The sequence below is a fragment of the Spermophilus citellus genome (assembly GCF_964194105.1).
Source record: "Spermophilus citellus genome assembly, chromosome: 6".
Taxonomy (NCBI): Eukaryota; Metazoa; Chordata; class Mammalia; order Rodentia; family Sciuridae; genus Spermophilus; species Spermophilus citellus.
Genome location: NC_138187.1, coordinates 62,204,284 through 62,229,472, shown reverse-complemented (window position 1 = coordinate 62,229,472; position 25,189 = coordinate 62,204,284). Strand labels below are relative to the sequence as shown.

Sequence of the window (25,189 nt, the reverse complement as noted above, 5' to 3'; positions counted from 1 at the left end):
CTCAGGAGAGATCCCCACCCCCAAAAAAGGTTGGCTTTTGCTAAGTGGGTGCTTGGGTGCCTCCTTCCCCCTTTATCAACTGTCTTTTGACAATTCATGAAAAAAAAAAAGTCGTCTAAAGCAAATTGAGATCCTTAAGCAATAAACATTTAGACATACAGTGTGAATTGAGTTATTGTTCTTGGTGGGGACTTCATCACAGTTCCTTTTCTCTTTTTCTGTTAAGAGGACATGCCAGTCCCTTTCCCTCCCCCAGGTCTCTTGAAATGGAAGTCTCCCTTTCCCGGGCATGTCGCAAATCCTTGACAATAGCCCCATGACTAGGTTCTCTTGCAGCAACTTCCATTACCAAAGAGTTGAGGGGAGATTAAAATCCAAGACAATTGGACTAGATCGAGGGGTAAGAGCTGCGCCTTCGGCCAAGGGAGCCGCCTTCTCCGGGCTGCAGGGTAGGCGAGGGCCCCCGCACGGTGAATTTTCGTGGGGCGTGGGGGAGGGGGCCTCGGGTTGGGGATCGGCGTCCTCAGCATCTCCGCGCGCTTTCGATGCGCGCAGCCTCTTAGGTCGGGAGCTAACTTTGTCTTGCCTTGCGGGTGTAGCGGAGAGGAGCTGGGAGGCTGAGCCAGCTCGGGGGGCGAGTTGGGCGTCCCCGTCTTGGCAGGGCGCGGGCGCCGGGGCGCTCATTGTTGTCCCGAGATCCGGCTGCGCTCCGAGGCCCTGCGGCGGGCGCGGTCCCTGCCTAGCGCACGACCTGGCGGCCCGCCGGCCTCGGCCCGGAGCGCGGGGCAGCATGCAGCGGGCCCGGAGAGGGGCGGGCCGGCGGCGGTGCGCCCTGGCGCGCGGCCAGGCTCGGCGTGAGAGGAGCGAGCGGGCTATGGGCTGACCAAGGGCCCGCGGCGGGCGGCGGCGGGGGCTGGGGTGGCGGCGGGGGCGGGGACCGGGCGCGCCAGCACCGGCGGGGCGGCTGCGGGCGCCGTGGAGGAGGAGGAGGAGGCGGCGCCGGGCGCGGAGGCCGCCTGGTAGGCCACGGGCCTGCGCCCCGGGGCGAATGGGACGCCGGTTTCTGTGGAACAGCCGCTTCCGACCCGAAGTTCCTCGGCTCTCTTGGAAGCGCAAAAAATAAAAGGTAATGTGTCTTTGTTTCCCAGTCGCGATGGCAGGGGGGCGATTGATTATGCAGCACTTCTCTTTCCATTTTTTTTTTTTTCATGCTGAGCTGGGCCACAGGAACGTGCCACTTCTTTACTGGAGGTTTAGCGTCTTTTATTCGCGTATGTTATATTTTTAAAATGCAAGCCCCACGTGGGGCACATACTATACTCCCTTCTGCTACCCTCCCCCCCTACACTCACACTTTCCTTTGGCACCGCAGTCCCACACTATCTGATTTTGCCAAGGGAGAAAAGACAAGACACAGCAGTAAGCAGATATAGGTGGGATTCCATTTATGTATGTATGTATGTATGTATGTATGTATTTAAAAGCGCCGCATTTTCAGGACATGACTGGGGACTCTTGTCCTTTCGGTGCCAGGGAGAACGCTTTAGACAAGGTGGCTCAGAGGCCGGCATCTGAGCATGGACTGCTGGAGTCTGCTAAGATGGACTGTTCTTTTCCATTCCAGATGGCTGCAGCAAGTTTGATGCAGAGAGAACCGGGAACTGGGAAGGGGAGGAGAACAGGCGGGAATCCCCTTTAGTACCTGTTCATTCAGAAATGGCTTGTGGCAGTGCTTCAGTATTGTAGGCAGCCGCCCAGATGTTGGTGCATGTTGAATTCAGAAAAGATTACCCAGTCCTGCACTTTGAAAGCTGTGGGGGCTGCCTGTGTGTAACCCAGCAACTCGGTGCCTTTCTCCAATCCCTTGTAGCAGAGTAACTGCTCAGTGAATTCAGACAAATTCTGCAAAATTTCTAAGGAATGGCTGTTCTAATAATAACTCTGGTGGTGGCTCCTTAATAGACACCCTGGTTCTGAATGATGCAGCCATGCCAGCCCCCTGGGAAGCGCAGCTTGCAGAGACTAGATCCAATGCTGGTAAAGGACTCCCTGACCCCACCATGAATGGATGAGGCTCTGCCTCCCCTATGAATGGAACATCCCAACAGAGGCTGAGGCTGTCGTTTCAGGCTAATTTCAGTTTGAATCCTCACAGATTCTGATGAGAGGGATTCTCAGAAAATCCAGATAGGCACATTTCTAAATTTGAGCAGGTCCATATTCAATTTTGGATTGACATCTGCATTTACCTGCTTGAGAGTTCAACTGCTCCTTACCCGCTTCCACCTCTGCATCCCTAAGTCTCCTCCTTTTCCAAACCTGTGATTGATATGTGGGAAAGCACCAGTCAGAGAGCTCTATTGAAACTGCTGATTTCATTCAGGGCAGCCACTACGGAATGGAGAAAGTACTTCAGGAGTTCGATGCAATAATCTGTCTCTTAGACTTCATGGAATTTTGCTATGTATGTCATCCCCAAAATGTGTAGCAAAATGCTTTTTGGGGGGAGGGGATGTGAGAAGGGAACACATTTCATTGTTTTGTTTCTAGTCTTTAAATTGCATCAAGCCCATTCATAGTGTTTGACCCCCATAAGCCAGACAGAGCCTCAGATCAGCAGAAATCTGGTTTTGATTCTGAAGTGTTACTTGTCTTTTGCAACCTCAAGTATCAGGAGATGAGCCAACTTGGACATTGTCTTCTGTTGGCAGAGGGATCCATTCTTCTGCCAGTGAAGTTTGGGTTTGTCTATAGCACAAGAAGAATGAGGGTCCTGAGGCAATTAGATTAGAATCCATTTAATCCTCAGAGGTTACATAGATACAATTAACTTAATTGGGGGCAATATTTGGACATGCTTTGAAACCTACATTACATTGTCCAGCAATGAATAGAAAGTTGTGTCCACATAACTTGAAAAGAAGTAATGCCTAATGTGCAAAGTTGTGTGTTGTCTTTTACAACAAACATACAAACAACAAAACCCCAAACCTCTCCTTGCATTAAAATGGGATAGTTTTAGTAGGAATGAGAATCAGAAAATCTCTCCACCCTCTTTTGTTCTGATCAAGTGTGATTTGTGCTGCTATTGCTATATTCTTTTTTGGCATTTGTCCTGAACTAATTTTATTAATAAGACTTGTTATTTATAGCCCAGAGCCTCTTTGTAATTTGTAGACATGGTTGCCAAGTCCCTTGCTAGCCTGGCAGGTGGCTAGTGCCATTAGTATGATCTTGTCATTGGGGAAACTGAGACCCCTTGAGGTTCAGTGAGTTGCTGATTTCCTAATCCAGGAGAAAGACATCCCAGATGTATACAGTGTCACTTTAATTGTCACGGCAAAGTTACAGCCTGAGGTCAGAGAAAAAGACAAAAAATAAGTTCTTGCTTGGATGCTAGAACTTGGGCAAAAGCTTTGTGGAATAGATATGCAATAGTTATCAAAGAAAAGATTCTTGGATCAACCTTGCTGAATGGATGAAAAAGTGAGGTTACTTTGTGATAAAGAGTGGAAAGTTCAGGAAAACTATTGAGGAAATGTGTTAGGCTACTTTAGTCTTTAAGTGAGTGGTGAACTCACCTTCAAAGATCATTATTGACTTTGCTACAAAAAAATACCATCTGTGCTCACGTTGTTTATGCCTGTATGTGTGTGTGTTATGCAGAATGGTATAGCTCTGTTCACATGTATCCTACAAGCCATATTCTTATCCCTTAAAAATATCTACTTATCCCTTATTGCATTTAACCTGATGACTGAAAATGGGATGGTGTAATTTACACTTTAAACCTTTGTTCTATGATATTTTTGCATGAGTAAATATGTCCTCCAAAAATAAAGGAGAAATATAATTTCTGGAGAAATTGTAGTTAAATAAGTCTAAGTGAGAAATAGACATGCTAACAGCTAACTAGCTTTTGAAAATTATTTTAAACAACATTATATACAGTGTCAGAATGTTTAAGTCTGACTTCACGACTGACTTTAATTCTTCTTTTTTTTTTCTTTTTGAGTGTTATCAGATGTGTCATTAAAATTTGTGGGAGAAATTCTCTTTTTAGGTTTATTGGTTGTGAAATAATTTAGCACCTCAACTAGAAGTGACTTCTGGAGCCTTCTCAGGATTATCCAATCTAAATCCTAAAAGTTATATTCCTCTTGACCTAAAGGAGCAAGAGAGGAGCTCTCTGACCTTTCTAGGCCCCTCAGGCAACTCAAACCTGCACTCCCTTGTGACATTCCCAGGGTCTGCCTCCTGTGTTCATCCTTTTATTTCTCCACTTTGCCCTGATCTGATTCTGTGCTGTCCATTGCTCTCTGCAAATGTCATGAAAAAAAAAAAACAAAGAAGATACTGGATGTCTCTAGAAAGGGAGGCATTGCATTGAGAAAAGCAAGAGAAGGAATCATTCCATCCTATGTGTAGGACCTACAGTTACACAAACTTTTCCTACTGTAAGCAAAATCAAAATGTCTTCGGAAATTTGGGGAAAGTGACTACTGAAAATCTGACCTGCTGGGGAAGGGCAAAGATTTGGGTCTTGACCTCAGTGTTCATTCTAACTGCAGTCACACTAAAGAACACTGGGAGTATTTTCCTGTTTTTGTTTTTGCTTTCCCCAGCATGGTTCATCTCAAGAGCAGGTCTAGTGGCTCTTAGAACTGTATACTTCACAGTCACTATTGCACACAAAGTCCAGATGGCCCCACTGCTCTTTTCTGAGACAAGTTTTCTGAATCAGCATAAATCCAACTCTCTCCACAGCAATTTCCTTTGAGTTCCCTAAACCATCAGCTGCTACCCAGTCCTCTGTCCCTTAGGATCAGCATGACTTTCTTTTACAAGGAGTAATGTAGACACACCCTGACAGGGAGGGTGAGTAGTTCCACCACTAGTGGCATTGTCCCAGACCATATGGATCCCAGGTGCCTACCATCTCCTAGAGATGGTGATTAGAGCTATTATTATTGTTTAGTAAATTGCACTGAGGCTTATTTTGAGTGCTCATGAGTGTGTGTGTTTGCAATTCTTAATTGTGTTAGTGAAAACTGAGTATCCCCCCACTCCAAAGAGAAATACCCTTCTCTTCGCTGATGGAAATCACTGCTAAGCATGAAAACTATGGTTGTTGGAAAGTAATAGAGAACAGTAGGGATCTGTTTCAGTTCCGTGTTGTTGTTTTTTTAAAATTCTAATTAGTTATACATGATAGCAGAATTCATCTTGCTTCATTGTACACAAATGAAGCACAACTTTATATTTTTCTGGTTGTACGTGATGTAGATTCGCACCACAGGTGCAGTCATTCATGTACCTAGGGTAATGGTGTTCATCTCATTCCACCATGTTTCCTATCCCAATGTCTCCTCCCCATTATGGGTCAGCATCCACTTATCAGAGAGAACATTCAGCCTTTGTTTTGGGGAGGATTGGCTTACTTCGCTTAGCAACTCCATCCATTTATCTGCAAATGCCATAATTTTATTCCTTTTAATGTTGTGCAATATTTCACTGTGCATATGTACCACAGTTTCTTTATCTATTCATCTGTTGAAGGGTATGTAGGTTGGTTCCACAGTTTAGCTATTGTGGATTGAACTGCTATGAACATTGACGGGCTGTGTCGCTATAGTATGCTGATTTTAAGTCTTTGGGGTATAGAATAATGAGTGAGATAGCTGGGTCAAATGGTGGTTCCATTCCAAGTTTTCTAAGGATTCTCCATACTGCTTTCCGTAGTGGTGGCACCAATTTGCAGCGCCACCAGCAATGTATGAGCATGCCTTTTCCCCCACATCCTTGCCAACACTTATTATTGTTTATATTCTTGATAATTGCCATTCTGACTGGAGTGAGATGAAGTCTTAGAGCAGTTTTGATTTGCATTTCTCTAATTACTACAGAAGTTCAGAGTTCTTAATACAAAGAACCAAGAGATGAGCTGGTGGCCTCCCTCTGGACTGAATGAGTAACCTCCCTCCAGCAACATGAGCCTGACTAATTCAGAGACGTTGGTTGAAGGACCTAGCTTGCTTAGGCAACGGTCTCTATCATGTGCAGCATTTTCTGTTTGTTTGTTGGTTGGTTGGTTGGTTGGAAGGTTTTAAAAGTGGAGCTTCAACCATTCCATGATGCAGTATGAGGAGAAACTTATTATCCATGCTCAAGAGCATTAACACATACATACCCTTGACCTCCACTCCAACCACATTTGTGTGCTTCTTCTTGTTCTTCTCATTAGTGATTCTTTGCCAATCTAGAGCAGCAGCATACTTTTTTTTTCTATTGTCCATGGCAATATTGCAAACATTTTGTTCACATAATGCTCACTATTTTTAACCCACCACTCAGGATGAGCACACTCTATAGCATATCACCATGCAAATTCATCACACCCTCCAACACTGATCTGTGTAGGCTTCATTAGAAACCTGGGAAACTCCAGAGTCTTAAGGAAAATATAGTTCGTCAGGTCCTCCTGTGTCCAATCTGTTCTCAATTTGCACTGTGGTGGTTGTAAGCAATCTATTGCCAACATCGGGGCCAGGTCCTGATGAAAATATAACTAAACTTCTAATATTATTTTCACTTTAGATGAACTAGAATCTGTGACTCCAAACTTAAGACTATATAACTCCACAATTTCCATCAGAATTAGCCTGTCCTGGTGTTGCTATCTTTTTTGTGGGGCTTTTGCCTTTCTTTGTCCTTGCTGTATGAGGAATGCATGAAAAAATGGCGTGTAATGGGGAATTAGATTGATAATGCATGACAGCGAATGGAAATAATATTCAGAGAGTTGCCAAGCTGTGCCATTCATAACCATAAAATTCACAATTACGCTCTCACCAAATGCCTGAGAAGAAGTATATAGATGTGACAAACCCAAACTAGCAACCCAAATAGTGTGGAGCCATCTGGAGCTGGGTGACACGCCTACAAATAGCTTTGGAGGACAGCGCTGGCTTCCCCATTTCCTGGCTTCTTCTGGCTACCCCCAATAAATATCCAATATTTATTTCTGTGTTGCTCAGAGAGAGAGCAGAAAAGAGAGGAGGGTGGTGAGGACATGAAGCAGACATGGAGCTAGCACAATGGAGTGCAGTGTTCTGCTTTTCAATCCCCTTTTATTGGGCTGGTTGAGTGTTTTGTAACAGAAGAACTATAGAGTGACCAGTAGCACAGATGTCGCCTGCAGGTCTTGGCAGGAGGGAAGAGACATGTGCAGAAGGCAATAGTTGCAAGGGCTGCAGCACGGATTGAGAGGGCTGCATGGTGCATTGAATGCTCACTGCAGCCTGCAAAGCATGTGCATGTGTGATTTGGAGATTGACAATCAAATATTTTAGATAGAGCATTTTAGGAATGAAAGGGATGAATAGGTCATTTTTGCAAATCAATAAGAGCTTATAGGCAGTGAGGGCCCTTGCCAGGGTCTTAGCTACTATGCCAGGACTTAAGTTCCCACTTCAGGACATGGATTTACACCACACATTGTGGTATGGCAAACTCAGAGCAGACAGTGTCGTCATCTGCCCTGGGTCTGATCCTCTAGCCAGCTCTGCTACTCTCTAGCTCTGAGGGATTGAATGAGTTACTGATACTCCCTGAGCCTAGGTTGTCTTATTTATAAAAAAAAAAAAAAAGTTACATTCAAAGGATCAAATGAGATAAAATCCTAACACTCAAAAAATATGGAAGGCTCTTAGCATAGGAAATTTTGTCTTTTCCGCTGTCCTCTATTTGAAAGACTCAACAGTGCTAACTTTGAGGGGATTTAGAGCACAGTGGGTATTAAAAAGACAGCTGATTGTGGAAGTGGAGATATTACTGAATTATGGACCTTTTCTCTATAAAATTTCAGTATTCTAAGTGCACATTGTGCGATTTTTGATACGTAGATCTACAACTTCCAACTTGGAAAGATACCCAACACTCAGAGGATGGTATTCCAAAATGCAGTCCTTTGCTTCTCTTGTAGATCAATTCTCCTTTTCTTCTTGCCACTGACCACACTGCTAGTGCCCATTGTCACTTCAATACTGAGATTTTATAGAGAAAACGTATATAAGCGGAATAGACGTTAGCTCTGATATTTCATAAACCCAGCCTTTAGAAAGGGCTCTGCAGGTGAAGACATGACCTTGGCAATCATTACTAGGAACAGAGAAAGTTCATGAAGATCACTAGGGGTCCTATGGAACAGCACCTCTGAGGTGAGGAAAGGATGAGGGCGGATAACAAAGCAGTAAAGAGGGAGCCCAAGGGCGCTTCTGCTGCATCCAGCTCTCCTGTGAGTCCAGGAGCATGAAGATGGGGGGGCCGGGCCGAGGAAGAGAAGAAAGATGATTTTGCCTTTGTACTAATGGATTATATTAACCTACCTTTCTAAAATTTCTCAAAAAGGATCAGAAAGCTCTTAGGGCTTTTACCTTTAAAAAAAAATCCAGAGTATAAATGAGAATTACTAAATTTGCAGAGTACAAATAAGATTATGCCCCAGTTAGTGGCAGTGCCATCCTTTTCTTAGCACCAAAGGCAAAAATCCAATCACTGCGTAATAATCTTTGGTTACTTCCCATTTATTGCCTTAAATTGGGAAGATGTTCAACTCCTGTGTATTATGTTTTTCACAAGTAATTAATGCAGTGAGTTAATGGGAGAAATCAGCTTTGACTCAGATGGTTGGATGCTTGAAAATTTTTTATTTTCCTTTTTCTTTTTTTTTCCCATTGCACCAATCACTCAATCACACTGAAAATACAGGGGTAGTTTTCTTGTAATATAAGAAATCAACATACAATTTGCATAATATTCCATAAAATTATTGAAGTACTTAACCTTGTAGGTGTTAAGTAAACTAAATCAGAATGAGAGGTGATCTGTCTTCTGGTGACTGATTAAACAGACACACATGGACAGCAGAATGAAAACATTAAACAAATGTACAAACAGGGGAAGTATTTATAGAACATTATATGTGCATCCAAGACTAGGATATATTTTAGGTGAACCCCTAGGGACAGCTTATGGCCATCTTTTGCCTAGACAGGGTGGAGTGTGTCTGTCATTTCATGGAAAAATTATAAGCTGGTATTTGTTTGTGGTTCCTTCCTTTTTTTATTGTGGAAAATATGGTTTTTGTAGTCCACAACAATTTAGTTTTGTCTCCCTTCCTATTCCTAAGGTTGTAACTTAGTCGGTAGAGATTTTTGTGCTATTTTTGATACAGAGATCTACAACTTCCAACTTGGAAAGATATCCAAATATTCAGAGAATAATATCCCAAAACACAGTCCTTTGTTTCTCATGGAGCTCGATTCTTCTTTTCTTCTTGCCAGTAGAACTGACCACACTGCTAGAGAACCAATAAAGCTCAACCGAAAAATTCCGTAAGCCATAAGTTTTATTGCAACTTTAGGTTTTTATATGGGACACAGAAAAAAATCAGATTGTGAGCATCGTGCTTCTGATTTGTAGGAAAATAGGGATGGAGGAGCTCAGGGTCCTGCCTGGTTAGCTTCAAGGCCAGCACACAGACAGCCACAGCATTTGCCTTGCGTCCCTCATCGGGTCCTGTTGCCTGAGGTTTTGGGCCTGCCAGACTGGCTTTGAAATTGCTGATGCTTGGTTTGGCCACTCACCAGTTTTCCCTGAATTCCCTCCCCCACCTCCCTCCCAGAGTGTTCAGAGTTCACCAGGCTTTGCTGCTGTCCCATTGTTACTGGGAGTCCCACCTGGGGTTTTCTGATTACTCCTCTTCCTCTTCCTCCTACAACTTGAGAATCATCATGGTCCTGTGATGGCTGACTCACCGCCTCTGCCTCCCACTTCCTCTGGTTGGGTTACTAGGACCCAGCCTTTCTGCAGTGGGCCTTTTATGTTCATTTTCTCTTATGCCTTGAGCATACATTTACTTCAGAGTCTTTTAGGGTGAGGGGCCGATTGCCATGTCATATCAGGGCCCCTTCTCTTTCCTGAGTGGTCATAAAATTATCACAACCCATCCCTCTACCACCTTCCTGCCCCCACCTCCTGCATGCACCCCCCACTCCACCCCTCCTCAGCCCCCTTCCCCTCTGTGTTCCCTGGAGACCACACTCAGTGTGGGATAAATGGCCCATTGCAACCTAGCAGCTGCTTGTCTTAAACTTCTTTCTTCCATTCTCTCTCTCTCTCTCTCTCTCTCTCTCTCTCTCTCTCACACACACACACACACACACACACACACACACACACACCTGGCTTGGTCTCTGACCTTCTCCAGGCTGCTATTTCTGCCATTGCTCCTCCTTCACATCGAGATGCCCCCACATCACTTCTCTAACTGGGACACAGCTCTTCACTCTTTAGAACCTCCAGTGTTGCTTCTGCTTGTTCCTCCAGAGTGTGTCTCCCTCCTTTATTTTCTCCAACCATCTTTCCCAGAATGCTGCTCCAGAGTGATCTCATAACTGTGATGACCAGTCTATACCCGTCACCTACCTGCTTTCTAAGGGCAGGACCATGCCTTATTTATTGTTGATTCTGTTTCACCTCCAGCATGCCTGGCACTTGGTAGGTGCTCAAAAGCATAAATAAATTTTTAATTGTCACTGTACAGTCTCACATTTCCTCACTCCTTTGCTATATCTACAATTATCTTTTTTTCCTGCTTACGCATAGGACTCTCGTGGGGCAGGTGACTCTTTTCTCTGCCACACAGCCCATCCTTCTCTGTGTGATTCTTTGTCAAAGGATAGAGCATCAGGATGGTGGAATGTAACCCTTGTCTTTGAATGAGTGGATCAACTTGAGAGCCTGGTGACGTGAAGAAAGCATGCAAGCCCCACAGTGCCTTCTTCCACGCCTTCAGCCAGCCACCCAGTGCAAACCTGCGGGTATACTGCCTACTTTCCAGAATGTGTCAGTCAGAAAACTGACAGAAATTCTTGCTCTTGGAGGGCTTGTGTTGGAAAAGAAAGGGGCAGACAAGAAATACAATCAATGAGCAAATTACATAGGATGCCAGAAGGTGGTGATTGTTATGAAGAAAAATAAAGCAGAGGAAAGGAAATGGGCTGGGGCTACTACTTTAAATAAAAGAGTAGGGGCTAAGGATTTAGCTCAGTGGTAGAGTGCTTGCCTAGCGTGCACAAGGCCCTGGATTTGATCCCCAGCACTGCAGTGTGTGTGTGTGTGTGTGTGTGTGTGTGTGTGTGTATGCTCACATACACATATGTCAGAGTAGACTTTACAAAAGGTTATACTCAGCAAAGATTTAGAGGCTGTGAAGAGGGAAGCCACGTGGGTGTCAAGGGGAGAGCATTCCAGGACATTGGAGGAGCTCAGCAAAGACCCTGAGACTGAAGTGTGACAGGTAGGGCACAGAAAGGGGCTAATTGTGATGGAAGGGCAGTGAAGGCTGAGGAGCAGTGGAAGTCATGTGGGCTTTGAAAGCTGCTGCACTGGAGACAGTATGGAGCTGGGGAGTCCCCAGCCAGCTGAGGCTGTGTAGGGGTGGTTTGGGTGTTGTGTGGGGCAAGACTGCAGGGGGGCAGAGGTACAAGCAGGGTGCAGCTGGGTGACTTTGCAGTAAGTGATGAAGTGATGGTGGTGAAAAGCATGTCAGTTATGGATATTTTAAAGACCGAACTAACAGGATTTTCTGGCATACTGTATTTGGGATATGAGATAAAGAGGGTTCCAACACGTGGGAGCTAAAGAACAGAAAATAAAGATAAGATGGAGTTGCCCTTTCAAGGGAGAGGAAAGCCATGGTGTGGGGCAGACATAGATTCAGAATTCCATAGGGACTCACTTAGTTTGAGATGCTTAACGCACACCCAAGTGGCATTTCTTGAGAGGTCAGTGTTCTATGTGATTCTGTGCAAGCCTGGGTAAGGGACACCAGGCTAGAGAAGCAAAGTAGGACTCATCCGTGTATCGATAAAACATATTTAAAACACAAAAGACAGCTAACTTCATTTGCTCAGTTCTGAGTATGACTGAGAAAAGTTCTCAGCACCAAACTGCCCATGAAAAGGATATGCTACATTTAAAAAAAAAATGATATAATTCCCCAAGGGATAAAAAACTGTTGAGATGTGTTGTTGCATACATTGAGCCTCCACATCTTCCTTCTGATGGTCTCTTTTTGATATACAAAAGAAATAACTGTCATGTTTTGGTGGATTTATTGATGCATCATTGACATACAGTATACTGCACATATTTAAAGTATACTGCTAGATGAATTTTGACATATGTCTACACCCGTGAAACACCACCACAATCCAGAATTACACCTCTGGACTTTTAATCAGTCATCCTTCCTGAGCCACTGCCCCTGCCTCCTGCGTTTGTCCTGATTTAAAATTCTGGCTTTCCTGGTACCACTATCTAATCACACCCTCATTTCCAGAACTTTTCTGAAAGCTCTCCTGAAAACATGCTAAAGCTTGGTTTCCAGGGGGCTTGGAGTGACATGGTGAACTTGTTTGCCATCAGCATCACTGTTTTAAATCAGGAAGGAGCAGCGGGCAGAAACCCTGCCATCTTTTAATCAGCTCCCATCCAGGCAAAAACACACCCCTCTTCATTCTAATGTGGAAACAGCCCAAACAGTAGGCTCACTGGCAGTCTTTTTTTCTACGTGTAGTCAACACAATAATTACCTCCTGCCGAAAGCTTTCAGAAATTGTTCTGTATCCAATTAGAATTTTTGATTTGAATAACAGATACAACAGAACATCTTTATTTCTGTAACTGCTTCCTAATGCTGTGCACCCCGGATATTTTTAGAAGTCCCGTTTGCCATGGGCACTGCATTTTAAGGCACTTGTATTATCTCTTTGACAGTGTTTGTACCCAGAGGCTTTGGTAGACCGTGGAGCCAGAAGGTGGGATGGGGGACCTTTCATTTTTGGAGTCCTCTCCCTGCTCCTTTCCACCCCTCCCAGTTTTTCTCCTTTTCCTAGCCTGTTTCCCAAATTGTCAAATGGCATTAGGTGACAAAGGGGAACAGCTCTGGAACTTGCTGTCTCTCTGGAGCTGCTGCAGGACACTCAGGCACCCCAGAAGCAGGTCTGGGGTGGTTTGTGGGGGCAGCCAGACAGTGTTGAAATCTCCCATGAGATGAATGGAGAGAGGATCTGCCAGGGCAGCTTGTGCAAAAGTGAGAAGTTCCTGCCAACGACATTCTAGCAGAATCCTTTCCAAAGAACTCAGTTATGTAAACATCGAGGTGGCAGCCTCCAGCCCAGATGGACTGCCCCATACAGATGTCAAAGTTGCTGTCAAAATTTCCCTTAATGGAAGCACTCTGGATGCCTAAGCTCGCCCTGTGCTTTTTATTGCAGAGAGTGGGGCTAGCTTTCCACCTCCCAGAGTTGGGAACCAGTGACCACCCTGCAGAACTGGTGGTTTTCCACTCCTGGAGCTCTGGAAATTTGGTCTGAGGTGTCACTGGGCTAAGCTGTTACGACGGAGTGCTTCTTGCCAGACATGGCAGACTTGGCACCTGAGCATTCAAGCTCCTGGGACAGGAGTGGCTACTTTATTTATCCAGTGCAGGTTCTGCCAAAGCAGGTGGCCTGGTGGCCATGCCAATTCCTTAAGTGGCTCTTCTGACACTCTGCTTCAAGAGTCACCAAGGACCCAAGAATGGAATCTGAAAAGCTTGCAGATGGCCTAGAATATTATTTTCCGTCCCAAACATCCCCTGGGTACAATGGAGTTGTTACTTCAGTAACACACAAAGGATCATTTAGGGAAGGAGGGCTCATTTCCAAACTCTCTTACCTGTGTGGCAAGATTCACTGCCTGCCCCACATGGTAGATTGATGTTGATTCTGCTTGATGTGTGGTCATGTGGGTATATGGACTACAAAGAGTGCATGTGTTTCTGAGTCTGAGTTTGGAGTATATTTTTATAGTATAAGCAAATTAAAACCTATCGCATTGAATGCAAGTTAATTTGTATAGTACCTGTATCATATAATTGTACTTGAGTCGGTAGACAAAGGTATATGCTATTTAAATATATATTTACTAATTCATGTAAAAATATTTATTGAAGGCGTTTGGTTTGGATCTTTAATAGCCTCTGAAAAGCTTGTGTATCAGGCAATGCAGGAATGCTCAGAGGTGAAATTAATTATGAAATTATGAAATTATGAAATTAATTATGAGCTGTAACCTCATCAGTGGATTAATCCATTTGATAGGTTAATAATTTGAATGGATTACTGTGGGGGTAGTAACTCCAGGCAGGTGGATATTTATCCCTGGACACTTTCTTTCCTCTCTGCTTCCCAGCTGACATTAACTTATTGGCTTTGCTTCACCACACTCCTCTGCCATGATGTTCTACCTCATCTCAGGCTCAGAGTAATGGAGCTGGCCAACCATGGACTAAAACCATGAGCCCAAAATAAACTTTTCCTCCTCCAGTGTTCTTGTCAGGTATTTTGGTCACAGTGATGAAAAGACATCTCATACAAATTCTATTATGGCAGTCATGTAATTCTAGTTCAGTCATGCATGTATTGTCATTTTAATGTCAATAAAGTATTTATAACCCAACTGTGATAACTTATTGTATAATAACAGAGTTTTACAACTCTGAGTTTACACAGTGTTATGTCACTTCCCATTGATCACAACATAAGAAAAATAAATTTAGACTTAAAATGACAGATTGAATTAGACATTGGAGCAAGGTGGGTAATTTCATGTTACTAAATGTCAATGAAATTTTTTATTATCAAACATACGAATAGTCCACCAAAATAGCAGTATGCACATATAACTGTTGCAAATTATATTAGATTTTATTTTATTATTATTTTTTTGTTGTTGTTGCTGGAAATTGAACCCAGACCCTAAGTCATGCTAACCAGGTGCTCTACCACTAAGCTACATCCCTGGGCCCAACTTGACATTTTAAATAAAGGATATTTGATCGAACATTTATCCAAGGGAAATTGACAGCATAAGAAACTAGAAAAAAGGTGCTCATACCTATCAGTGTTCAGTGAAGTTTTAAAAAAAGCCTTCCAAAGCAGTAAATGAATGTGGTGAATATTTGTTTCATCAAGCCAGGTAACTTTGTAACAGGAAACATTACAAATAAATAAGTCACTATTAAAATGCATGCACTGTCTTGAAATTCCTGCATATTGGTGTGCACATATCTTGTCTTGGACGTCACAGCTTGCTGGAATTCGGGTAAGGGATTTTGGAGTGTATCTGTTCCACTTTCCTCCTGAGTTCAGTAATCCCTTCTGTGACTTCCCTGGCTAATGATCTCCTGGTCTCTTCTGATCACTTGCGGTGATAACAAGGTTCTATTTTGAACCCTGATGTCTGTTTAAAATTTTTTTCTTCTATTGAATTTGAATATGCCTTCTGGAACTCACTCATTTTCCTTTCTCATTGTGCACACCAGACCAAGTTCTCACATCAAGCTCTGCCCAGGGCAGGCCAATTTCATACCTGTTCTCTCCAAGCAAGCACTTCTTAAGACCCTTCCTTTGCAGTCACAGAACTATCTTGGTATGGTACTGGAACTCTTTGATATTTAGGCTACTTGTGCCATGTTTCCTAACTGTCCTAGGAGGTTGTGATTTCTGGAACTTTCCCTAGTTTCTCCAGTTTCTTTCATTTCTTATGTAAAATGTGGTACCCAGAATTGAACACAGATTCCCAGAAATGATTTAATCATAGTACAGAGTGCCTCTTAATTTCCTTATTCCAGCGTTGTGCTTTTGGCATGTGAGCAATGAGCAAGACACCAAAACATAAGCAATGTGATCCCAATTTTTAAATTTTGAAGCTACCATCCAAACCTCTTCGTCATCTGTAAATTTGATAAGCGTGCCTTCTGTGTCTGTTTACATTTCACTGGAGGAAATAACATATATTGAGAAAGACAGCTTATATTTTAGTATCACTTTACAGTTTTCCAAGTGCTTGTGTGTCTCGTTAGGCACAGAGCCTCAGCATTTGCAGTTGGAGTCCTCTTTTCAGACTCCCCTCATTTCTGCTCACTTAACAACAAAATTGATTTGGAAACAATGTACAAATTCATAGCGATTTAGCCATCCTCAGATGTTGAACCCTCCTTCTTTACAGGGTACTCTGCCCTAGTTCTCACTGCTCCTCATCCACCACACTCCTACATGTAGATCTTTCCAGAACATGCCACATTCCCTTTCTTTTTTTAAAAAAGTATATTTTATTTGTTTATTTATTTAATGTGGTGCTGAGAATTGAACCCAGTGCCTCCCACATGCTAGGCAAGCGTTCTACCACTAAGCCAAACCCCAACCCCCATTCCCTTTCATTCTAGGGCTTCTTATATCAATCACGTGGTCTCTGCCAGACAGCAGTTGTTCAGATAACACTTCTTCACCAGAGTATCAATCCATCCTCTAGAGGTGAGTTAGGGTCCCATTACCTCCACCCCATGCACCTTACACCCACCACTCTGTCATACTGATTGCCCTGTAATTGCCAGTTAATCCAGGTATTTCCTTTACCTATAGAAGATATAGAATCTTCCTAAGTATTAGAACATGATCAGGTTCATCACTGTGTGTCTAATAAAATACTTGGCACATAATAAGTGTGCCATAAGAACACAGTGAACATATACCTTAACTCTTTTTCTCTTATTTTATTAGATGAAATTTCTAGAAGAGAAATGACAAACTGAAAGAAGTGAACCTTTTAGCTATTTGCATTCTAGTATTGTTTCCTGTAGGGTGTTAGTGGTCTTCTAATTAAGTTGTAACTGTCTGCTAATTCAATAATTTTATCGTTAGAATATTAAACCCCTCATTATCGTTATCATGCCCCAACTTTGCATTTGCTCTTTCTGTGAAACAGAATCACTATTTTTAAATTTATCTTTAATGTAATCAAGTGGTAATTTTGCCTGTAGCTTTCATGCTTAGAAAAGCCTAATAAATAATCACCTACCTGCTCTTAACTTTATGACCATCTGGGATTTATCTTGGCGAAAATACTGCAGTTGGTTTATATTTTCATTATCAACCCTCCCAAACCCTTTCTTGATTGAGAAGTTTGAAACAAAACAGGAATAGAGTAGGTCAGTAGTTCATTCTCGCCCAAAAATTCACTTGCTGTACACAGTGAATCCATTCCTTTCCTTGCTTTGAATATATCATTAAAGGATTTTTTTCAATCGCTCTATTTTTTAAAAATATTTTTTAGTTGTAAATGAATTTTATTTTATTTACTTATATGCAGTGCTGAAAATCGAACCCAGTGCCTCACACATGCTAGGCAAGTAGTCTACCACTGAGCCACAAGCCCAGCCCTCATTAAAGGATCTTTTATTGTGATCAGACTTTCTTCATATTATGTATCAGCCTCAGGTTTCCAGCTCTGTCTGTGTAAGTTTGTGGTGTGCTGAAAAATATTCCTCATAAATGATGTGCGTTTGATACGTTGTAAATGTCACAGCTGAATCCTTTGGGAGTTCTCCATGAAGATTCTTTGTATTCTTTGGATGTCTCAACATTTGCTTTCTCATTTAATTTTATTTCCCTGTTATAAAATTTTAACTCTTGCTTGTTTGTTTGTTTTATAACGAATCTGCTTCATACATGTTAAGCAAGCAAACTGCACCCCAGCCTATATTTTAATTTATACAAAGTTTCCATTTCCTATAAACATTATTATTTTTTTTTAGATCCATAGAATCAACCTCATCTTCTTTTTTTTCAATCTTATTTTTTTTTTTTGGACTTTAAAAAATAAAACACAACTCTTCTTGATCAGTGTCCCTGTCTAACTCTCCTTTTCTACTCTAAAAATTCCAAGTACAGTCACCAAAACAAAAGAAAGGGTACATAGCTTCCTCTTTCTTTGCAAGAAGTCTCTTTTATTCACTAAAAACAAAAACCAAACAAAATCAGAAAACCCTTTGTCACTTAGATTCTGAAGCCAGAACTCTTATGGCAAAGGACAGGTGCTGTTTTCTTTCATCTTTTCTTGCTTTGAGAAAACAGTGGGATGTTAGACTCTTGCTACTTCTTTGTATGTTCTTTTTCACTGGAGTTCATACATCACTCGGTCATCCAGGATGTCCTGGATGGAGACATGTGCTGGTAATAAGAATCACATGGGTGTGCGGGTGCACACAGGTGCATGTATGTAACAATAGCACCCGGGCGTTTCCCCACACACCACACATTGTAATTCCTAAGCCTCCTTTCTTAGGCCAACTCCAGCATCAGCTCTCTGTTGATGTCAGCCCAAGGAGACCCTTGGAGCCACTGTTGCTGGGGAATAAGGACAGGCCCCCAACTCCCCATGTATATGCACCCAAAGCTCTGTGAAGACCTGGAACTTGCTTAGTCACTGGGGACAGCTGCCCAGATGCCACCTGCCCAGAAGCAGTCTCCTCACCCAGCCTACCACAGTAGTGGAAAACTCAGTGTGAGTGGCCAGAAAGGGGCAGCCTTACCTGGTCCGCACCATGGGTGGTGGTGGTAGGCGATACAGCATTGATGAGAACCTGCCTCCATCCTGCCAAGCTGGCTGGGGCACAAGATTCAGAGATCCATGCTCTTTATTTAAATTAGTACTTTTGTTCTCACAGCAGTCCCCATCAGGTGGGTTCTGCCATCTCTGTTTTATAGATTACAGAGCAAAGCCTAAGTTGCTGATGGAACTTATAGATGTCACACTCATTAGCAAGAGATGAAGCCAGGCTAAGTGGACCCAGCAGCACAGCCTGGGAAGGACCTTAAACTAGGCCCAGTATTTGGAGACTGGGATGGGCTGTTTGCCCTTAGCTTCGTCCTGCACCCTGTGCCCCCTGCAAGCCACAAAACACCTAGCAGAGTCTGGTTTCTCCAATCTTTTGTAAAAGACTGCACCCACTGATAGGGCTCTGTTTGAGTCCCAGCAGGAGGGGCAGGGAGAAAGAGGACATCATGTCCTAGAATGGCTGCCACACGGGGCTGGGACTGTTCCCCTGTGGTAAGAAGAAAGTGTTGGATCAAGGCTGAAGGTGCACAAAAGTTCATGTGCTTTGTTCCTTCAAGCCAGTGACTGCCATGAAGCTGGGGCCGTGATCTTCAGGTCACCTGTGTCCCCAGCGTAAAGATTGGTCCTCTCACTGCAGGGATGAAGTAAGGTATTTCCAGACACAGCAAAAAGCACGGGAAAGGCCATGAGCCTGGGAGAAGGTGGCCTTCAGAGAAACAGAATTTAGTCTTAGGATTGTGGGGGTCGGGGGAAGAACAGTTGAGAACACTGGATCTGGTGAGGTGAGGCCAGGTCTCAGAGGGCTTCTCACCCCTGTTGAGACAGTCATCTTTCACAGACGCTAGTGACAAGACACAAAGAAAGAAGGAATGGTTTTTACAGCCCCATCAAGGGTCCCTCTGAGGGCCTCTGTTCACCCAGGCTCCTGTCCATTCCACTCAGGAGTCTCCAGCTACTCTTCCTACCTTTGCTGTCCTGCCAGCCTCTGTTCAGATTGCACAGCACACCCTCTCTGATTCAAACCCCGGTCTCTATTCCTTTCCCCCATCCCTCTTCAAATAATAATAGTAATAATAATAATGCAGTACTGTGTTGAGTAGGATTAAGTCTATCATCAGAGACTCTGGTTTCCATAATTGCAGAACCCAGGCCAGGGTTGAAATGAAAGCCTGCTGTTGTGTTGTATCAAGGTGAATGTATTTTAATGAGTGTGTCCATTTGGGGCAGGCAGAGGCAGAACCCAGGTGGTACAATCAAGTGGCTGTTCTTTAGGCCTCCTCTGCAGCCCATCAGGAACCTGGAGACAGTCAGCACCCACCGGTGGCTTTACTGCTCTGTGCTCCCCGAGGTGGCATTCAGGTGCATGGCACCACTCTCTGACCTATGTATTTGGATCTCCCAGTGTCCATTTCCTCCTGACCATTTAGTCAGAGTGTTGGTTGCCAGACACAGAGAGGGCAGTTGTCCACTCTGGCCTCTGGATCAGTACACATCATCCAGGCCTTGGCCTTCCATACCTGAGATGTACCTGCCCAGGGTGCCAATAGCTTGTCCTCAATAGGATGTTTGATTGGGAGATGGGAAGCATCCCTTCCTCCCCCATCTCCCACAGCTGAGCTTTAGGTCAGGGTTTCCCACCTGAGGGATCACCCAGAGACCATCAGTGAGGCCTCCTGGTTGTCCTCCCCTCTTACCTGCCTGGGTCCATGTCTTGTCTTCTAAACTTTACGCCAGAGACTGATTATTAATGTTTTCTGACACTTGGCCAAGCAGTGTCATGTGGGAGGATGAAATTGATTGTCTTACAGGAATTGTGGCTTGAAAGCATGCAAGCTATGAGGTCCTCCTATTAGTGGCATCAGGGCCCCTTAAATGCAGTAGCCCTCCACTGTCCTGGTGCCCTGAGCACAGCCCATGACAGCATAGCTTCTCTTTTTTGCTAGATCAAATTTTCTTTGGCTGAAGGCAAAGAGAAGCCCAAGCAGCAGCTGAATCACTAGAGTACCTTTACCAAAGATCCTCCATTACAGCACTGTCCCCAGCCAGTTCCAACCTCATCCAAGGCGCACACAGCAGGTTGAGCTTGGGAGAGAGCGTTGCCCATTCAACCTTTATGTTACTTTGCATTTTCATGTGAATTTGTTTCTAACAGGGCCACTCAAGAATTTTCATCTGGGTTTTATAAACTTACAGCTATTTTCAGCCAGCCTCAGAGGCACTCCTGTGTGTGTTCTGAGTGCGGAGGAGTCAGCATAATGACAGAGGTAGAAAAATTTGGCAAAGGTCATGGAACAAGATAGGGACAAGGTCAGTTTCTCTGAATGAGACTTCTGATGTGCAGCATGTGTTCTTCCTTTCCTTCCACTATTATCTGATTTTTAAATGATAGCATTTAAAAAAAATGTTTGAGATAAATCAGGCCAAGATAAAATGTATCATAAAAATGGCCCTATCCATTTAAACGTTAATGGTTCTGAACAGAGGTCTTTGTACCCACTACAGTTAACCTCTTATGGACAGGGTGCAAATTCAGAGTGAAAAGGGAATGAGTTGAATATTTCTAACAAATTGTAAATGGCCCAAAGTCCTCCTTATCTGCATATTTTCCATCAGCTGGAATTCCTGGAGTTGCAGTAAATGAGAAACTCCTCATTCATTTCCTCCTAGGTAGGAAATGCCCATGATTATTGAGATTCCGTGATCTTGCAGCTTTTGGGTACCTAGATGGTCCTCAGGCCTTCATTTTTCAGAGCGGAGAGAGGACTGTGACACTTTTGAGGTGACCCAGAAAGCTGGGCTCCAACAATGACTTGTACTTGGAAGTTGTAGTCATAGCCTTGGAATTTCCTTCAGAGCCACAAAACAGCCTGGGTCAAAGGGCAGATTGTGAGGTGCTGTTGTAATGCATCCGGCGTCCTTAGGATAGCCTGCAGTGTAAGGAACCCTATGCGGGAAGGATTGCCACAAGAAGCAGTTCTCCATGTTTGGGCTTGGCTTGGATGCTTTTGAGCTCTGAATTTTTGCTTTGATAATAAAGTTTCAAAGATGGCATTTGGGGTTATTTAGAGACTATTGGTAATTTTCCTAAACAAAACATGTCTTGAAAATGTTCATTCTTCATTTTGTATCATCCTGAGTCATTAATATTTTTTTATTTTATCATCTCATAAATTTATTGTCAGAAAAATAAATGTGAGTTACAACTCAGAAACTTCTTTTGCACAGAAACATACAAGTAGGCATGTGGTAACTAAGTTAAAACTTTTTTTGCAGGCCTGTGGGCATTACCTTACAGAGCTATCCAAATTGCCCAACCCCTTCCCCATCCCTTGCCTCCAGCATCTTCACCATAACAGTTGCAGTGTAAATTAGCCTCACTGAGAAAATAGAATAGCAATAGTCAATTGACTATTTGTTTCAGTTTTTATTTATTTATTTATTTGCAGTACTGGGGATGGAACCCAGGTCCTCACACATGCTAGGCTAGCACTTTACCACTGAGCTACATCCTTAGCCCAGGTTAGCCTTGAACTTGAGATCCTCCTGCCTCAGACCCCCAAGTAGCTGAGATTGCAGGCATGCTGCATTGTGCCTGGCTTAGTTTTGATTTTAAACGATGCTTTTTTTTTGAGTTAAGAATCTGATACCTTCAAATGGATGTGTTACCATTTGTATACTTGCATTACGTTTCTACAAAAATACAATTAATAGCAAAACTAGGATTGTTTCTTTGAAGCTCTTCCTGCATATATGTATACCATGATATGTAAAATGTTTGGTGGGGAGCAAGAAAGGAGGAAGAGAGGACATCTAAGCAGTCACTAAACCTTAAGACAGAGAAAAAGTATGTGGTATGGAGAAAAAAGTGATAATAAGAAGCACATGAAAATGGGATGGACTTGGCTTTATATTAGAAGAGAAAATATTCTTTTTTTTTTAAAGAGAGAGTGATAGAGGAAGAGAGAGAGAGAGAGATAATTTTTTTTTAATATTTATTTTTTAGTTATCGGCGGACACAACATCTTTGTTGGTATGTGGTGCTGAGGATCGAACCCGGGCCGCACGCATGCCAGGCGAGTGCGCTACGGCTTGAGCCATATCCCCAGCCCGAGAAAATATTCTTAATAAAACATATCTGAGGTTTTCTCAGAATGTTTATAGTGTCTTCAAGAAAAAGTTGGCCAAATATTGATTTCCATTGCCTTCCATATCCCTGCGTGATGTGGGCAGAGTGCTTTCAAAGTTGCTGTGCTATGGCTGTTGCAAATCTGAACCTCAACAAGAAAAAGCAAATCCCTGAACTGGGCACCCTGCACCTCTCCCTACAGAGTATTCTGAAGTCACCATTTAGTCATTCCTGTTTATTTATTTGCTATTTTCACTAGTTATTTGTTGATTTTTTTCTTTAAGTCATGCCCCAAAGAGGAGACTTCCCTATCACATCTGAGCAATAGTCCCTTCACCATTGGGATTGTATCAGGCTGTCATAGACAGACACCCTCAGACATGGGTATTTATGAACCCCCTCTTCCCAGCTTTTGTACTCCAGGAATCACTTCCAGTCACAGTTGGCTACCTATTAATTCTCTACAGACAGAGAATGTGTCAGACATTCAGTCTTGAGTATTTGGATTGTGTGACAACTTTAATTCTCATTTTTAAATTCATAAACTTGATTTTACATGTTAAAAATAGAAGCCATCTAAGTGAATTGGCTGAGTAAGAATCTTGTCAGGCCCCATTTCCTATGCCTGACTTCAAACAATCTCATTCATCTTTCTAGATAAAGTTTCTTTTTCAGGACTCTTTTAACTGGGGGTGGGGGGTGGGCGGTGGAGAAAAGGAACAAGTTGAGAAATAATATTTGGGTGGGGGTGGGGGGTGAAGAGGAGCCACCCAGGAGTCTCTACCCTAGTACATCAACTATTTTGATTTTGCCTTCTAATCCCCATCCATTTTCATGACAATTTTATTGGCTGCTTCATAGCACACATATTGTTTCATGTTCTGCTATGCCCACTTAGGTTAGAATCATATGTGTCTTCCCTTACTGATGCAGTCTTGATGATTAGGAGTGTGAGTTAACAGCAAAGTTGGATAAATCGAGGTGGACACCTCACTTTCAAAATTACTCTTTTCCATATATCCCTTAGAGGCACAGAGCACTTGGCAGGCCTGTGCTTGGTATAGAACTTTTTTGCAGAATATGATTTATGGTTGGGATGGTAGCCAGCTGACGTCTCTGCGAAGCCTTGTTCTCCAAAGGATTTCCTTTGAGGGTGATGCCAGGACTCCGATTGTGCCTGAGCAGCTGAAAATGAAAGGGGAAGAAAAAAAAAAAGCAATATTATTTTACAATTGTTAGTATTCAGAAGAAATTTTCACTGTGCCTGGCAAGGCAAACAAAGCTACAGATGTCTCCTCTTTCTCTGTCCACACCCACGAGGATGAACCTTTTCTGAACCTCTGATGAAAACAGGGAATTCCAGTCTTACTGGAGAATGGAAGAGCAAACAGTGCACTTTGAGAAACAAACCCCAGCCATTCTGTCAAAAGAAGGTCGTACCTTGAAAAACATCATGATTCAAACCCAAGTTTCTGTTTCAGCTTATTCCTCTGTACCAGTTTCTTGCAGGTAGATTTTGCTTTCGACAAGGGAGGCATTAAAATCTGGAGCATGCTTGCGAAATCCCAAAGACTAGATACTAACATCTCCATACACACAGCACATAAAGTGACATTATTTAACTTAATGAAAATTTTATTTTTTTAGATGAAAATAAGACCCTTGGGGTAAAAGTTTTAAGTGTAAACTTTACGTGCTTGGAAATATTTTGAGAAAGTGATTGTACTACCCATTTTTTTAATCACTGTGATTAAAACTTTATTTAATGGAGTAATGTCTTTCAGATACCAAATTGTTTTCATAAAATTTGGTAGAACCTGAACAAATCATTTGAAAGCATGTGTATACACTCAAACTTTTACAACCTAATGAAGCTCAAAACTTTGTGTTTGGAAGATGTGAAAGACAAGCAGCCTTTCTTGCATAAAACTCTTCTAATCCTTGAGCTTTGGGGAATTATCTCAAACCTGTGATAAATATATCTTTTTTAAATTTCAAAATAATACATAGAACAGTGGAACCACTTTCCTTCCTAGAACTTCCACTCTATTAAATTTTCCAGTGAGAGCTGAATTTCTGTGACTCCAGAATTTTATCCAGAGTAGCTACGCAGTTGCTATTAATTACCCAACTGAAATTTGAAATCAGCATTTTTCACTTTGTTGTCTTTTTTTTTTAATGAATTGTTTGTACATATTGGCATTGCAGCACAGATTTTGGTTTAATTTAAAATTGTAACGACTTTCATTGGACTTGGTAGTGGATTGATTGAAAAGAAGTAATTTTTTTTTTCAAATTAAGTCACTCAATTAGGACGCCTACTATGTGCAAGGTTGATGAATTCTAATAGAATTTTGAACCTGTTTTTCAACTGAAGCAATTAACACCCAACCTTGTGTACAAAGAACTTTGCATAGAACCCATCTCATGTCCATAGCTGAGTGTTCTGGCTTGTTTGTGCAAACTGGTGAGCCTTTGGGCTGAAATTTTACCTCATTTTTAGCCCAGTTAAGTCTTTTTGTTAGAGTGCCTGTGAAGTTTTACTGCTGAGTTGTT

General features: G+C 42.7%; 1 protein-coding gene across 4 annotated transcripts in view; it reads left to right on the top strand.

The window, feature by feature from the left end:
• Window positions 1-25,189, top strand: part of FRMD4A (FERM domain containing 4A) — a 311,522-nt gene that overhangs the window by 109,366 nt on the left and 176,967 nt on the right. The window contains exon 1 of one of the 4 annotated variants that reach the window (XM_081297995.1): window positions 976-1,126. The exons of the other annotated variants lie outside the window; for them this stretch is intronic. The gene's annotated coding sequence lies outside the window, so the exon portion shown is untranslated. Of the gene's footprint in view, window positions 1-975; window positions 1,127-25,189 lie in introns of those variants that run through there. 4 annotated transcript variants of the gene reach the window in all.